Source organism: Mesoplodon mirus (assembly GCF_964341445.2).
Source record: "Mesoplodon mirus genome assembly, chromosome: 5".
Lineage (NCBI taxonomy): Eukaryota > Metazoa > Chordata > Mammalia > Artiodactyla > Ziphiidae > Mesoplodon > Mesoplodon mirus.
This window is the reverse complement of record NC_138980.1, coordinates 149178650-149193376: the sequence shown is the minus strand read 5'-3', so window position 1 is coordinate 149193376 and position 14727 is coordinate 149178650. Positions and strand designations below refer to the sequence as shown.

Sequence of the window (14727 nt, the reverse complement as noted above, 5' to 3'; positions counted from 1 at the left end):
ACAGGCATCTTGCATTGGATAACACAATATGATTTTTTAAAATAAACTTTTTATTTCTCCACTTGCCCATCCCCTATCCTTGGTGCCTTTTGATGGGCATGCAGTCTTTGACAAAACTGTATTATGAAACATGCATGGTATATTTCTTAGTAAGGTGGATTAACTGTCAGCCTAGGATCTGTGGAACATTTTCAGAGCCTAACTAATAATTGTAAAACCTGTTATCTTGATATACACATACATTGACCATAAAGCTCATCAGAAAGTTACCCCATGCTCTAATAATAAAGTTTTGATCCAGGGCCAATTATAGGCTTGGAAGCAAAGCACCTCCATAGAGCAGACATTGATGTTGTGTAATAATTCAAATATTTTATTATTTTATACTATGTTTAAGTCTGGATAGTTAGCCTCCATTTCTCAGTCTTTCTGTAGTTACTATCCTTTTTTTTTTTTTTTTTTTTTACATATTACATGAAGGATATGGAATATTCAGTGAAATCTTTGACTGATCTTTATACCTTCAATAGCCCAACTGAAAATTACCCTTGGTTGCCTTGGAACTTGGGGCATAAAATTTAGAAGAAATTTTTATAAATTATTCAAGCTTTGACTCTGGGAAGATAAACAACATGGATATCTAGGCTAACCAATGCTTAAATTCCTCTAACCTCTAATTCTAAATTCAGAAAAGAATAGGCTTTAAGGTTTTTTGTCAATTTTTGCTTTGATTACAAGTTGTTGGAAGCTTAAAGTTAGTATCTAATAACACAATCTATGTAAAACACAAATTATTGGCTCAGAATGAGATCTAACTTCTATGAAGATACAAAGGGACAACCATGTAAAAATGGTCTTTGTTTTCTTAGAAGGAATAAACAGGGATTGACTGAAAGGTAATCCCTTCAGATTCTAATGTTTAAAGCATTGCACATTTTTAAAGGAGAAAAACATTACCTTTCAGATCACATGTATGAAACTGTTTACTTAAATGGCTACCTTAGGTTGGCATGGTTTTAAACCATGACCTTTAATCAAATGGTCAAAGGACCATTTGGCCTTTGACCTTTGTGTTTGTGATACAGGCACAATCTGTTAATGCAGATTTACAAACTGTGCTCCAGCAAGCCCCCTCAGGGCCCTTGGGGTGTCCAGAGCAGAGGGCCAAGCTGGCTGCACTGCTTGCTTCCCACCCGCAGAGTGCCGGGCTTTCATCTGTTGTATACACAACACTTCTGAGAACATTTAAGTTGAAGGAACGGCCTCTGTTCTTTAAAAAAGCAGGCAAACAAAAATATTTAAACCGTTATATATTTCCTTATTTTGTTTAGACGGCTTTTCTGACCACCTCTCTTTAGGAAGTACTTCTTCTCTTTAGGAAGCCCTTGGATTTCTAGAGGAAAAACTAGCTTTTCTATGTCACATTAGCTTTTCTATGCCTAACTTCAGATTTACTTTCGTAACAGTGAGATTGTAATCTCCTACAGGGCAAAGGACTGTGTATTCTTTACTCGGTGGGCACTCAGTAGTTTGCTTCACCAATAACTGTTGTATGGGCAACATTAAGGAAGTGCTTACTATTAGCAGGGGCTATTCCAAGGCCTTTTTTCATGTTATGTTATTTAATCCCACACAAAACCCCCATGATCCACCTGATTCTGCATTTGGTGAAACTATGACATAGGGAAGTTAAATTTATGCAAGGACCCACAGCTGTAAGTAGCACGGTCAAGATTCAAACACAGCTCTTCCTAATTCCACATGTGGCCAACTCCCATGCTTCTAGCCACTGCCTATGTGGTGGTTTTAAAAATATGTCCACAAATTCTTTGATACTCTTCCCATCAAGAGGTGGAGTCCAGGTTTCCCTCCCTCGGAGTGGGGGCTGGACTTAGTGACTCATTTCTAATGAACAGAATAATGTAGAAGTGAAGATGTGCAGCTTCAGAGACTAAATCATTCAAAGGCACTGTGGCTTCTGTCTTGGTTGCTCTGTCTTTTGGACTGTTCACGCTGGGGGAAACCAACAGCCATGTTTTGAGCTGCCCTATGGAGAGGCCCACATGGAAAGAAAGTGAGGGAGTCCCATGACCAGTGTGGAATGAAGAGCTCAGGCCCCCAACCCAATAGCCAATGTGAAACCGAAGCCTCTTGACAGCAGCCACCATAAGAGTGACCTTGGAGGTGGAGCCTTCAGCACCAGTCCAGCCTCAGAGTGACTGCAGTTCCCTCCCCGCCAACAACTTGACTGCAACCTTGTGAAAGACCCTGAGCCAGAATCACCCAGCGAAGCCTCTTCTAGGCCCCTGCCCCAGACTGTAAGATAATAAATGCTTGTTGTTTTAAACTGCTAAACTTTGACTTAACTTGTTATGCAGTAATAGATAGCTAAGGCAGCCTAACACTGCCTTGATCATTAAAAAAAATAAAATTTTTTCTTAATTTTATTAAATCTTAAATTTTGAAATATTGATCCAGCAAGGAGAAATTTTCCAGAAAAAAACAGCTGCCAAATGTGAGTAGTAAAATATTAATGCCCCGTTAACATAATAGTTATAATGACTTCCCTGGGATTTGGGATTTTGTAATTCAAAGGACAACTGCCTTAAAAGTCCATGATTTAAAAGGAAGGGTATTAATAATAACCACATTGTTGAAGAGAGCATTTTGAACTTTTAAAAAATTCTTGTGGGAAAACTCAGGAAGGATTTTGTTTGGTAAGTTATCACTCAAAATCTTAAATTGTCAGGAGCACGCTTGCACTTTACATTATTTAAAGAGGGATATAAAACAAAGTTGAATTTTAACCTCTTCCCTAGTGATTTCACTCAGCTTTTCAAAGGGGGTCCTAAAAGCTTATAGGTCAAGCCGTGTCTTGGTTTGCTCTGCCTGCCAAATTGAATTAACTCTGCTTTATGGCCACTTGCAGTTTAATAAATTACTTGGACTTTGATTAATATCTTTTGAGCTTAAGCCCAAGAACTTGTATAAGACTTTGGGACATAGGACTGCAAACTTATTTAAAGATGGACTCTGAGAGCTAGAAGGGATAGGTTAGTGTTGGTTTTAGTACATGTATAGGTTCTGAATTTGGAGCATTTTAAGATCCTTATGGAAGATCCTAAATTATTTGCCTTTTAAAAAAATATGTGAAAGTGATTTTTTTCTTATATATCTACAAAGTAGGTGATTTAAGTAAGTTAAGGAATTCATTCATGAAGTGGATATGGCTTGTTCTTGTTTGGTTTTCAGGATGAATACAGAGATACTGGTTTTCCTTCCCTACGTTGGGGAACACAGATCAGACCCTGCTAGTCCCTCCCTTTCAATGACTTTTCCTCCATGCAGCCGGTACCCTGAAAAAGTATTTCAAAAATACTTTTTATATTGAACTGGACTTGAAAGTTTATGCTTGAGCTTGATTCTGGGTTTGTGCTGCAGGGGAGGATAAAGATGAATATTGAGAGCTGAGTATAAAGATCCATCATTACGATCATTCATTCATTCAGTCACTCACAAACCACCCCTTAATTCAGTCTATACTTTGCCCAGCAGAGCAGGAGACTAGGTACTAGAATACTATCATATGGTAAGCAACTCAGACATAGCCTCTGCCTCACAGGAGTTCATGGTCTAGAATGGAGGAGGACATTAACCAAGTATAATGAAAAACAGTTTTAACTACTATGGAATAAAAGTATGAGGAGACATGATTCAGGTTGGGGCTTGGTGGTTAGGGAAGGCTTTCAAAGGAAGATATTTGAGATCTAAAGGAGTAGAAGGAAGAGGAGGAAGGAAGAGCAATCTGGGCAGAGGGAACAGGAGGCAGAAAGGTACCCAGTACTGCTGAGAACTGGAAACAGTCAGTGTGGCCAGAGCCCAGAGCGCAAGGAGCATGGCTTAGGAAGAGGCCAGAGAAGTAAGCAGGGACTGTATCCCACATGGTCTTGCAGGCCACACTGTAGTCTTTATCAATAGAAAGGGAAATAGAAAACCATTGAAGGTTTTGAAGCAAAATAGTGACACAATCAGGTTTGCATTTGAAGGAGGTCACTTCGCTCTCCAATGAAGAATGGATGGAGGAGGTGTGGACAGAGGTGCTCAGGGAGATGTTTTCTGAATCTGTTGGAGGCCAGAGGTATTGGTAGCATGGGCCAGAGTGGTGGTGATAAAGATGGGGAGAAGCGGAGAGATTTACTGTTACTTATGGTTAATAGATATACCACTTATTTATGAAGGAAAGTAGACTGGACGTCGTGCTGACTTGGATATGATTGTGTGAGCGACGCCATGGAAAACTCCCTGGTATTTGGCTTCTTCAGGGGAACGGGGAGCACTGGAGGGAGACCAGGCATAGGTTAGGAGAAAGTAGTTTGGTTTGGGGCCATTTTCAGTTGGAGGCCTTTTTAAGGCATCCATGAGGAGATTCCGTGTGGTCTTGGTCCTGGATCACAGGTGTCTGGATATATAAATTTGGAAGTCAGGGGTTTAGACACAGTATTGAAGCCACAAAGGTATCACTCTTAGCTCACAGGGTGAAAATGGAGTGAGCGAAGAAAGCATAGCTCTGAGCCATGAGGATTTCCAACATTTAAAAGCCACGTGGAGGAAAAGCTGACAAATAAGAATGAAAAGTGTGACAGAAGATGCTAGAGTGTCACCTCAGAGGCCAGGGAAAGAGAATCATTTAAGATGCTGCTGAGGGGTAAAGTAAAAAGGGCCCTGTAAGTGTCCTTTGGGTTAGTAAAATGATGTCTGGATGGACTTCAGGGAGAGCTGGGCTGCTGTAATGATGGAGCAGAGGCCAGAATGAAGCGTCCTGGGGAGCAGGGGTGTGAACACAGGGGCACAGTGGTTAGAGATAGCTCAAGACACTTGGCTCTGGAGGGGAACAAAAGGATGGAGCTTTAACTAGAGGAGAAAATAGCGTTAAGAGAGAGGTTTCTAAAGTTAGGAGACCCAAGCTTGTCTAAGGGTTGATGGGAAAGAGCAATGGGGAGGATGGGGGTTGAAGCGAGAGAAAAGGTGGGTAATCAGTCGTGCAGGATTCCCAAGAAGATAGGAGGGGTTCCACTCTGAGGACAGCTGGAGGAATCAGAGAGGAGAGAGGATTCCTTCCCTTCTGCACTAGGAGGGAAGAAGGGAAGGGTGCAGATGCCGAGGTGTGGTAACTGCAAGTTAAAGGCGTCTCTATGAAATGGCTTCTTTGAAAAGTAGCTGAATGGGAGAGAGAAAGGGGTGGCATCCTGGCAAAGAAAGGAAGTAGTTTCAGATTTTTTTTTTTTTTAAACCAAGGTGATTTTTTTTTTTAAAAGATGTTGGGGGTAGGAGTTTATTAATTAATTAATTAATTTTTGCTGTGTTGGGTCTTCATTTCTGTGTGAGGGCTTTCCCTAGTTGTGGCAAGCGGGGGCCACTCTTCATTGCGGTGCGCGGGCCTCTCACTATCGCGGCCTCCCTTGTTGCGGAGCACAGGCTCCAGACGCGCAGGCTCAGTAGTTGTGGCTCACAGACCTAGTTGCTCCGTGGCATGTGGGATCCTCCCAGACCAGGGCTCGAACCCCTGTCCCCTGCATTAGCAGGCAGATTCTCAACCACTGCGCCACGAGGGAAGCCCCAGTTTCAGCTTTTTGAGGACAGAGAAAGCTCGAATATATGAAAGGGAGTAAATTAGTAAAGCTTAGTAGGATCCCTAGTCATTTCTTGAAGGCCCAGTTGAGGCTGATGTTCACAAATTCATGGTGATACACTGTTAAAAGAATTATGAAGTATTTGATGCTTTCTGGAGGTATTCAGCCATTGCCAAGCACAGGGAAAGTGGGATCATCTAGGCCTAAGGTTTTGTCAGAGAGCTGTGATGAAAAGATGGAAGCAGCAAGGGAGCCTCTGAAATGATCAACCAGGAATCTAAGCTGGTTAAGAAAAAAAAGTTAAGACAGGAGAGAGAGAGAGTAGAAGGCAGAGTACTTGATTAAATGTGATAGAGAAATAGAGGTCAGCAATCAGAACAGGATGCTGCACCCCAGAACAAAGAAATTTGAATCTTTAAGGGTGGGGCCCATAGATGATTTAAAGCTCACTGGTGATTCCAGTGCTTTTTTTTTTTTTAAAGGAATATAAGGATGTAGTGTAAAAAAAAACAAACAGGAATATGATGACGTGATTGTTATTAAGCCCATAATGATAAAAGATACTAGCAGTGTGAAATCAAGATAAAGACATAATTAGAGAAAGCAGTCAAAAAAAGTGTGCCTTTAAGATAAAACAAAAACTCTAAAACCATGCATTTCCTTTTTCATAGATTGAAGTCGTAGGTCTTGCCCTCTGGCTCATTCTCTTCGATGTCAGAAGTCCACAGCAAAGAAGGAAAAATTATTATAGGGAAGCTAGTACAATTCAGGACAAATTATCTGGTGTTTTGGGATTTGACTGATGAAAACAGGAACTAGAAACATGGTAATTTTTTGTTCACTACAGTCTCTTTGGAGAGACAGCACTTTGGCTCACTTGGCATATGGGATGGTGTCAGCCTGGCTGCAGAGGTCTGAATGTGAGGCTTGGGTTCCTGTAAGGAGCCTGCTTGGCCCTCAGGTAGCCTAGATCCTTGGACTCAGTGGCTCTATCATGGTCCACTCACCTTGCAAATGGTGTCAGAATTTTATTAATGGAAATCACATATGAAAGTATAATACATTAATTTTTTTCCTGGAATTCAGTAATAAGGATCGTCACTGCCACATTTTTTTCAGTTCAGACAACTCACTTCTCTTCTGTACATATTAAATAGAAGGTCATTGTATAGTTAACGTCTGGCTAAGTGGAGTGCTTATGAAATGTACAGGGTTCAAAGGCATAACAACTGCCTAAGAAAGCCCAGCAAATCTAGCTAGATACTCCTACCCGCAGCCCATAGCCCTTATCTGTCATTCCATAAATTTCATGTCAAGGGCATTTTCTAGAGAAGATGATCATAAGAAGATTCAGGTAGACCTGAAGTAGGTTGTGAAAACTCTGACATGTTTTACCATGGTATTAGGGTTCTGTGGAGAAACAGAACAAATAGGAGGTGCATGTATATAGGAGATTTATTTCAAGGAATTAGCTCACACAGTTATGGAAGCCAGCAAGTACAGAATTTGCAGGGCAGGCTGGAGCCCAGGAGCAGACCTGAAGTCGCACTTCACATTCAAAAGCTGTCTGCTGCAGAATTCCCTCTTAACTCTGGGAAGTCAGTCTTCTGTTTCATTCAGGGCATCAGCTGGTTCGATGAGTCGACCCACCTTCTGGAAGGCAATCTGCTTCAAGTCTACTGATTTAAATGTTAATCTCATCCAAAAACCCTCAGAATAGTGTTTGACCATGTATCTGGGCACTGTGGCCCAGTCAGGTGGACACATAAAATTAACCTGACACCAAGGCAGATTGTAACACTGTCTTCTCTGGATTCAACAATAACAAAAAATACTCAATCTAATTAATCGTGTCAGGTGCTTCATATATGGCAGGTGCTATGTAGAACATAAACATTACACTACAAGTTTGGTTTGGTCTTTGCTGGGAATCATGAGCATTTTGCTGTATGTATTTTTTGGCACTTTGGTCTTATAACAGTTAGTTCTGGGCAGATAGAAAGCACACAGACTGCTCAATGCCAGTGACAAGAGACTTTATAATGATGTGTTTGAAGCCAAAGCTTTGTGAAGCAAGACACCACAAGCAGTTAATAGATTTCCATTTGACAGTGGCTGTAAACGTTAATCAGAAGAATCACTACAGTGTTCAGCTCATACACTGGTTGGAGCAGAAGCCACGGCCGTAGAAGCCCTTATTTATCCTGCTTTAGCTCCATCTCATCATTGCCAAATCACCTTAAATAATTGTTGTTCTGACCACTCATGCTCTCAAAAATCATCTTATTCGGGCTTCCCTGGTGGCGCAGTGGTTGAGAGTCCACCTGCCAATGCAGGGGACACGGGTTCGTGCCCCGGTCCGGGAAGATCCCATGTGCCGCAGAGCGGCTGGGCCCGTGAGCCATGGCCGCTGAGCCTGCGTGTTCGGAGCCTGTGCTCCACCACGGGAGAGGCCACAACGGTGAGAGGCCCGCGTACCGCAAAAAAAAAAAAAACCCAAACAAAATAAAACATCTTATTAGCCTAAGGATTGATTTTCAGATTCCTTAGCCTGGTATTCGTAGCCCTGTGATGTTACCCCAACCTACTTATCCATCTGGATTTTCTGCCGAGCTTCAAGCTGAACTGCTCCTTTGCCCTCAAAATATCTCATTTGTTTCTGCCCAACAATTCTGTTCATGTTGTTCCCTCCCCAGTGGCCTTTCTCTCTATTTTTTGCATCCTCTCGTTCTACTCATCCTTTGAGGCGCAGCTCAAAGGCCACAATGTCAAACTCCACAGGGTCTGCTCCGATCCTTCTCTTGCATCTGATCCATTTCCAGCTACAAGCTCCCTTGTTCCTTTTCCCTGGCACTTTATTGGCGTGTTTATTAAGACTCACACTTTCTCTCACTTGAGTTTCTCATGGGCATTGCCTTCCTGCATATGGCACGTATTCAGGGTCAAAGTCTGCAGCTTCCCCGGTAGCCTCACTACAGTGTCTTGCAGATGATGAGGCGTTCTGCTCTGTGAGATCTTGTCGAGAAAAATCAAAATAAGGGACCTAATATGTAAAATTTCATTATGATTTACATTAAATTCATCAAGGAAAGAATTTTGGTTGATTTTTTTTTTTTGCATAACCTCCACAGCAATGTGCTGGGCCATAGTGGGCATTCACTAATTAGTAATTGATGGATTTATTCTCTATGTGATAAAGTTATTTTGGATGCATTCGGACTAAAGTAGAATTTATGATACAGGTTTCAAAAGGTAACATTGCTGATGCACATTATGAGGGCACTATGGTATCTTTTAAAGTCCAGCAAATAGAAAAATGAGTCAATCATGAGTCAGAATCATTGATGGAATTATGCCACCATCAAGCTCTAAAGGATTGGTGCTGATGTCGATAGAAAATACCCCACTCTGAGAGCACCCATAGCTAGCTTTCTGTACTGAACTAACAGTGTGAGTGTGTTCTTTTGCTGGGGAAAAGACTTGGTGGTCCAGTCATCGTTGTGGTTTTTAAAATTGTTTTCATTTATAAACTTGATATAACTGTGATTTTCTGTTTCCTCCATCCCTGGTGGTGAGTTTTCTGAAGATATTCTTGATTTCTCCTGATTTAAATCACAGCAAAAGAGATTTAGGTAAATATCAAGAGAGACTGCCTATGACATCTGATTTGAAAAGTATACTTCAATCAACATTGACTTTTATGTCATACATTATGTTGAATAACGAGGGTCTGACTCAAGCTCAGTGTGCTTTAGAGAAGAGAGCATATTTGTGCTTGTTGGTTTGTTTTCGTGTATTTTAAGGTCCTTATTGAGATATAATTGACTAATAACATTGTGCAAGTTTACAGTATACACCGCAATGATCTATGTATACACATTGTGAAATGGTTACCACATGAATGTTAGTTAAGACATCCATCACTTCACATAGTTACTTTTTTGTGTGTGGTGAGAACATTTAAGATCTATTCTCTTAGCAAATTTCAAGTGTACAATACAGTATTGTTAACTATAGTCACCATATTGTACCTTAGGTCTCTAGGACGTATTCATCTTATAACTGAAAGTTTACACCCTTTGACAGATATCTCCCAGTTTCACTCAACTCCCAACCCCTCTAGCCACCATCCTACTTTGTTTTTATGAGTTCGCCTTTTTTAGATTCTACAGGTAAGTGAGATTGTCCAGTATTTTTTGTTCACAGGAGAGACTCATAATGGAGCAGTTGAAACCAAAGCACTAATAAGCAGAACAGTCACAAATACCAGTAGGCTCACCGTGAGTGGAGTCCTAGTTGTCACAGGAGGCAGAACTGCCCGGACACCCACTTTAGTCTGCTTATCCGCACAGGCGGGGCAGCAGTAGTTAGTTGAACTCAGCAAACCTGGGTTCCATACTGTGTGAAGAGAAGACACACGGGCTTTGGCAGCACACAGCCTAGAGGCATTTAATTACATTCACAACTAACCCCATGGGAGGCAGGAGAGATGGAGGAAACAGAGACCTATGGTCCTCGAGAGTCAGGGAAGGCTTCTCAGAAGATCTGCCTTTTGAGCCCATTCTTGAAAAGCACCCCTCCCCAACCCCATAGAGAAAAGGGGAAGGGGCGTTCTTAAAGGGACAGCTCATACTCATGGAACTACAAAAGAAGATGGTGTGTTAGGGAAATTTGATAAGTGGTTTGAGGTGGCTGGACCAGAGGATATTTGAGGGTAGGTGAAGGGAAATGAGGCTGGAAAAGTCGGTAGGATTCATACATAGTGTCAGGGATCTTGGACTTTTTCTGGGTCCCGGTAGGTAGCTGCCCCAGAATTTCTTATGTAGGTAAGTGACATGATCAGATTTGTTATTTTAGAAATAAACCCATGGGTAAGCAGTCAGGTCCATTCCACCTGCCTTCCCTAATCAAGGTTGTTTGAAGACTTGCCTGTCCTCCAAGCGGCACCTAGCCTAAACAGATGTTTGCCAGAGTTATTTTCCAGGAACTTGGAGTCAGCAACATCTGTTTTGAGCTGAGCTGGTTAAGACTGGATCGGACCACCGACCCTGGGCATGCTTAATTGTCTGCTCGGTGACCTTTTGACATCGGAGGACCGAAAAACGCTACCCTTCAAAGGTGCAGAGACCTGTTGCCTAGTTACGCCCGTGCAGAAGGATGATTCCCGCACCTTTTTCCAATCACCTTCCCCCACGCCTCCCACGCCTCAGACCACTCGGCTTCTTCATTCGTGGCCCATAAATACCCCAAGCCCCCTTGCCTTCAGGGAGGCGGAGTTGAGATTTGTTCTCCCATCTCCTCGCTTGGCTGCTTTGTTAATCAACCCTCTCTTTGCTGCAAACCTCGGTGTCTCAGCGTTTTGGTTTGCTGTGCGTCGGGGCAAGACGAACCTGGTTCAGTGACAGCTCACTATGAAGAAGAAAGATGGTTGGATTGCACTGACTGACAGGGCAGAGGTGTGTTTTTTTTAATAATAAGCCAATAACTTGTCTTACTCTTGCACAGTGAGTAGGGTTTTGCCAGCATCTTCATAGGGTGAAAGGAAGCCTGGTATTTATCACCAAATCTTTTGAGGTAAATATAACAAAATGCTATATTCCATTTTTTGAGGCCAGTTACCACTATAGTGTGTGAAAAGGAAAAAAAGTGCAGACAGACAAGGGATTGCAGTGGTTCTGTGACAGCGAGTCAAGAAACCAGACAGGATATTTAAGCTATGGCTATTGGAGTTGGCAAGGGTTCAGCTCCAGAAAAAATAAATATTCTGAGTTAGTGGTGGGATGAAAGTGACGTAAATAGAGTGGCCTGTTCCTTTTTGTGCCGTTGTAGGGAAAGGAAGCTTTAAACCTAATGAGATGGGCTCTTGTCAACAGCTTATTCCTTCTATTTACAGCTCTTTACTATTTACAGCTTTGTCAACAGTGATCTAAGGATCTTCCCCTTAGATAGTTGAGACCTCATAATTTGTTTCCTCTGAAATGTTTCTAGTCACTGACATTGCTCTGTAGAAAATTGATTTTTGAGCCTTTAGGGAACTTTATTCCCAATTTATTTGGGAATAGAACTTTGAAAATCATGAAGTCATTTATCGATCAAGTGTTTATGGAGGCGCTGACTTACCTCAGTGGTGAGGGAGGGGCTGACCAATCCTTTGCCTTCGTGGAGTTTACAATCCAATGCAAATGTTGCATGATAGTCACTAGACTTAGTTTTTGATGCTGCAGTTCTCTTTTTCCTAACACTTCTCCTGAGGAAGCAATTGAAAGTTTACAGATGATATATATTTACAGATGATATATATTGGAGCCCAAACTCCAGTTCATTGGCAAAAAAAAAGTAGCATTTATATTAGAGTTTTGCAAACAGCATGTTGGTAAGAAGCCATGTTCTTTCTCTCCTGCTAGCTGCAGGTTGCTTTAGTCTTTGGGCCACTATTTCCTCATCTGTAGAATTCATAAATTAGACCAGATTGGTAGTTTCCAACTCTAGCTGCTGATTAGAATCACCTGAAAGCTTACCCTTTCCCAATTGAATCAGAATTGCCAGTTGGAAGAGGAGGCGATGTGTATTTTTAAAGCTCCCAGGTGATTCTTTTTTTTTTTTTTTTTTTTTAAAACCAGGGCTGAAATTCACCAGATTAGGTTGGAGGTCCCAACTGGAATTCTATAGGTGAGTTTTCCATGCATGTGGGTATGGAGTTTAATAATCTTTTAAATTAGTTGTCAACATAAAAAAATTCCAGTTTCTCTTGGAAAAATGGAAAGATTGGGCAACAGTTGGGCTTAAAATTCTGAGTGGTAAAAAATCAACAAAGTAAACCCCACTTTCTACCTGGCCCACTTCATTTATTTGTGTTACCTTCCTGGCCCTTGAAGACATTTTCATTTGAATTAGATGGTCTCTAAAGTCTCAAATTATTTAAATTGCATGTTTCCAAAGCAGGAAAACTAGTGCAAATAAATGGCACCTTTATCCATAAGCTGGTTGTTATATTAAATCAAAGGGAACTTAATCTTTGAAGATGGAAAAACCCCAGGGTCCAGTGGAAGGAGAGAGAGTGGCATTAACAGCAGAACTCCACGTGTTACTATGTACAGGACGCCTGCTGGGGGCAAGAGGGAGGGGGAGGAAGGGGATTAATTCGTTTTCCTGGGATTTTTAATGAAGCTGTCCCCTTCTTTTTCATTCTTTCCTGTTTGAGAGCTGGTTCATTAGTTGGGATGTGACTGGCCCTCCCAAGGGAGCAGAGAGGCAATTATCAGAGATTTTACTCACTTTCCTGTGAGCCTTTTGCTGCGCAAGCCTCTTGAGGATCTCGCTCTCTTTTGGCTTCCTTGTGGCTCCTTGCTGTGTCTGCCTGAGAGCAAATACCTGGGCGGAAGGACTGATTTGTATGGCTTATTGGTAGCTGCCTATCATGAGATTTAAGTGGGTGTATTTGAATTAATAGGATTTTACTTTTTACAGATTGAAAATATGTACTTGGTTTGTGAAGAACCTCTTGCCCATAGTGAATAATCCTTCGTGCCTTGCTCTATTTAAAAAAATTTTTTTCACTAGGAGTGATGGTGCTTAAGAGTACAAACTTGAGAAGTAAATAAGCCATAGAGATCTAATGCACGTCACAGTGAATATAGAAAATTATATTGTACTATAATTGTGTAGTGTGATAAATATCACTATTAGCAATCATATACAAATATATAAATGTATCAAAGTAATCTGCTGTACACCTATGATATATGTTATATATGGTGACAGTAATAAAGAGTAGCATTTAATTATCTGCCAGAAGTGTTCCAGGTACTTTTCATAAATATCCAATTTATTCCTCACAACTCTCCTATGAACTAGGTGTTGTTATTAGTCCTGTTTTATAGATGAGGAACAGTGAGGCTCAAAGCCAGTTATTTGGTTTTCCATATATCAGAGCTATGTTAAGTGAGATCCATTAACCTGTATAACCAGACGTCTGTTAGCAGTTTTTGGTAAATTCAAATGAGTATTGGTTTTGACAAAGACAAGGCACACTGTTGTATATTAAATATATTTTCCCCCTAGTTCCACCAGTTACTTCACTGGATATGTTGTTATTGTTTATCAATGCTGTTTACACATGGTGGACTGCGAAATTCTATGCAACTGCAAAATCTTTAATTTAGCTAAGGTTATTCCCTATATATCTTGCCTTAAAAAAATTGCAGTGATAACCCAAGCAAATTATTTATTATCCACATGACCCTGGGAGTCTCTGCCCCAGTCTCCTTGCTAGAAAAAGATGGTAATATGTACCTGACCTCAGTCCATAGGGATATTTCCAGGATCAAACGTGGTAATGAACGAAATGTATTTCATCAACTCTAGAAATTGCCCATGTGTATTTTAAGTAGGATGTATTCATTGTGATGCAGAATATGAGATGAACATTCTTTTGTTAAAGAATTGTTGATTGTTAAAAACAGCAATCTATGGAGATTTTCCCATTTGAGGGATTTAATCCCATTAAAGGTTTTTAGATTGACTAGACAGTGACAATTTCTCTCTGAAACCCAGGCTGAAAGTTGATTTCATTTTCCTACTGGTTTCCCATGGGTTCCCCTTCCACGCTGTCTAGAGGGAACTGCCACCAAGCTCTCTTCAGTGTGAATGGGTAATGTGATGGGTTAATTTCTCTTGTTGAAGCCATGTCTATTCTTCGGTGCTGAAAGGTTGCTTATATGTACTCAACCTCTGCAATAAGTTGACACATGATGTGAATCTGCCCTTTATATAGCTCATGCTTAAGTTGACACATGACGTGAATCTGCCCCTATACAGCTCATCCTGATATGTCAGGAAAAGATTAGTTGAGAGTGGGAGGATAATGGGGGCACAATGTCGCTTGTCTATTAAGTAATTTAAATGATAAGTTGAGCCTTTCATTGTTTATGTGTGGTTGTGTGCTTGTCATAACTAATTATCTTGTTGCAAAAATAGCAGCCTTTAAAAGTAAAAAGCTGAAAATGGGTCCATACTCTTAGGTCTCCGTCCCTGTGAAAGTGTGTGCACATATGTATGTATATGCCTGTGTGTCTGTGCATATGCAGACATGCATATA

The 14727-nt window shown here is 41.1% G+C and overlaps 1 protein-coding gene across 2 annotated transcripts in view; it reads left to right on the top strand.

Annotated features, from left to right (window-relative positions):
- Positions 1-14727, top strand: part of GHR (growth hormone receptor) — a gene marked incomplete at its 5' end in the record, with an annotated part of 284082 nt that overhangs the window by 9120 nt on the left and 260235 nt on the right. The window contains one exon of one of the 2 annotated variants that reach the window (XM_082622356.1): positions 12251-12299. The exons of the other annotated variant lie outside the window; for it this stretch is intronic. The remainder of the gene's footprint in view (positions 1-12250; positions 12300-14727) is intronic. 2 annotated transcript variants of the gene reach the window in all.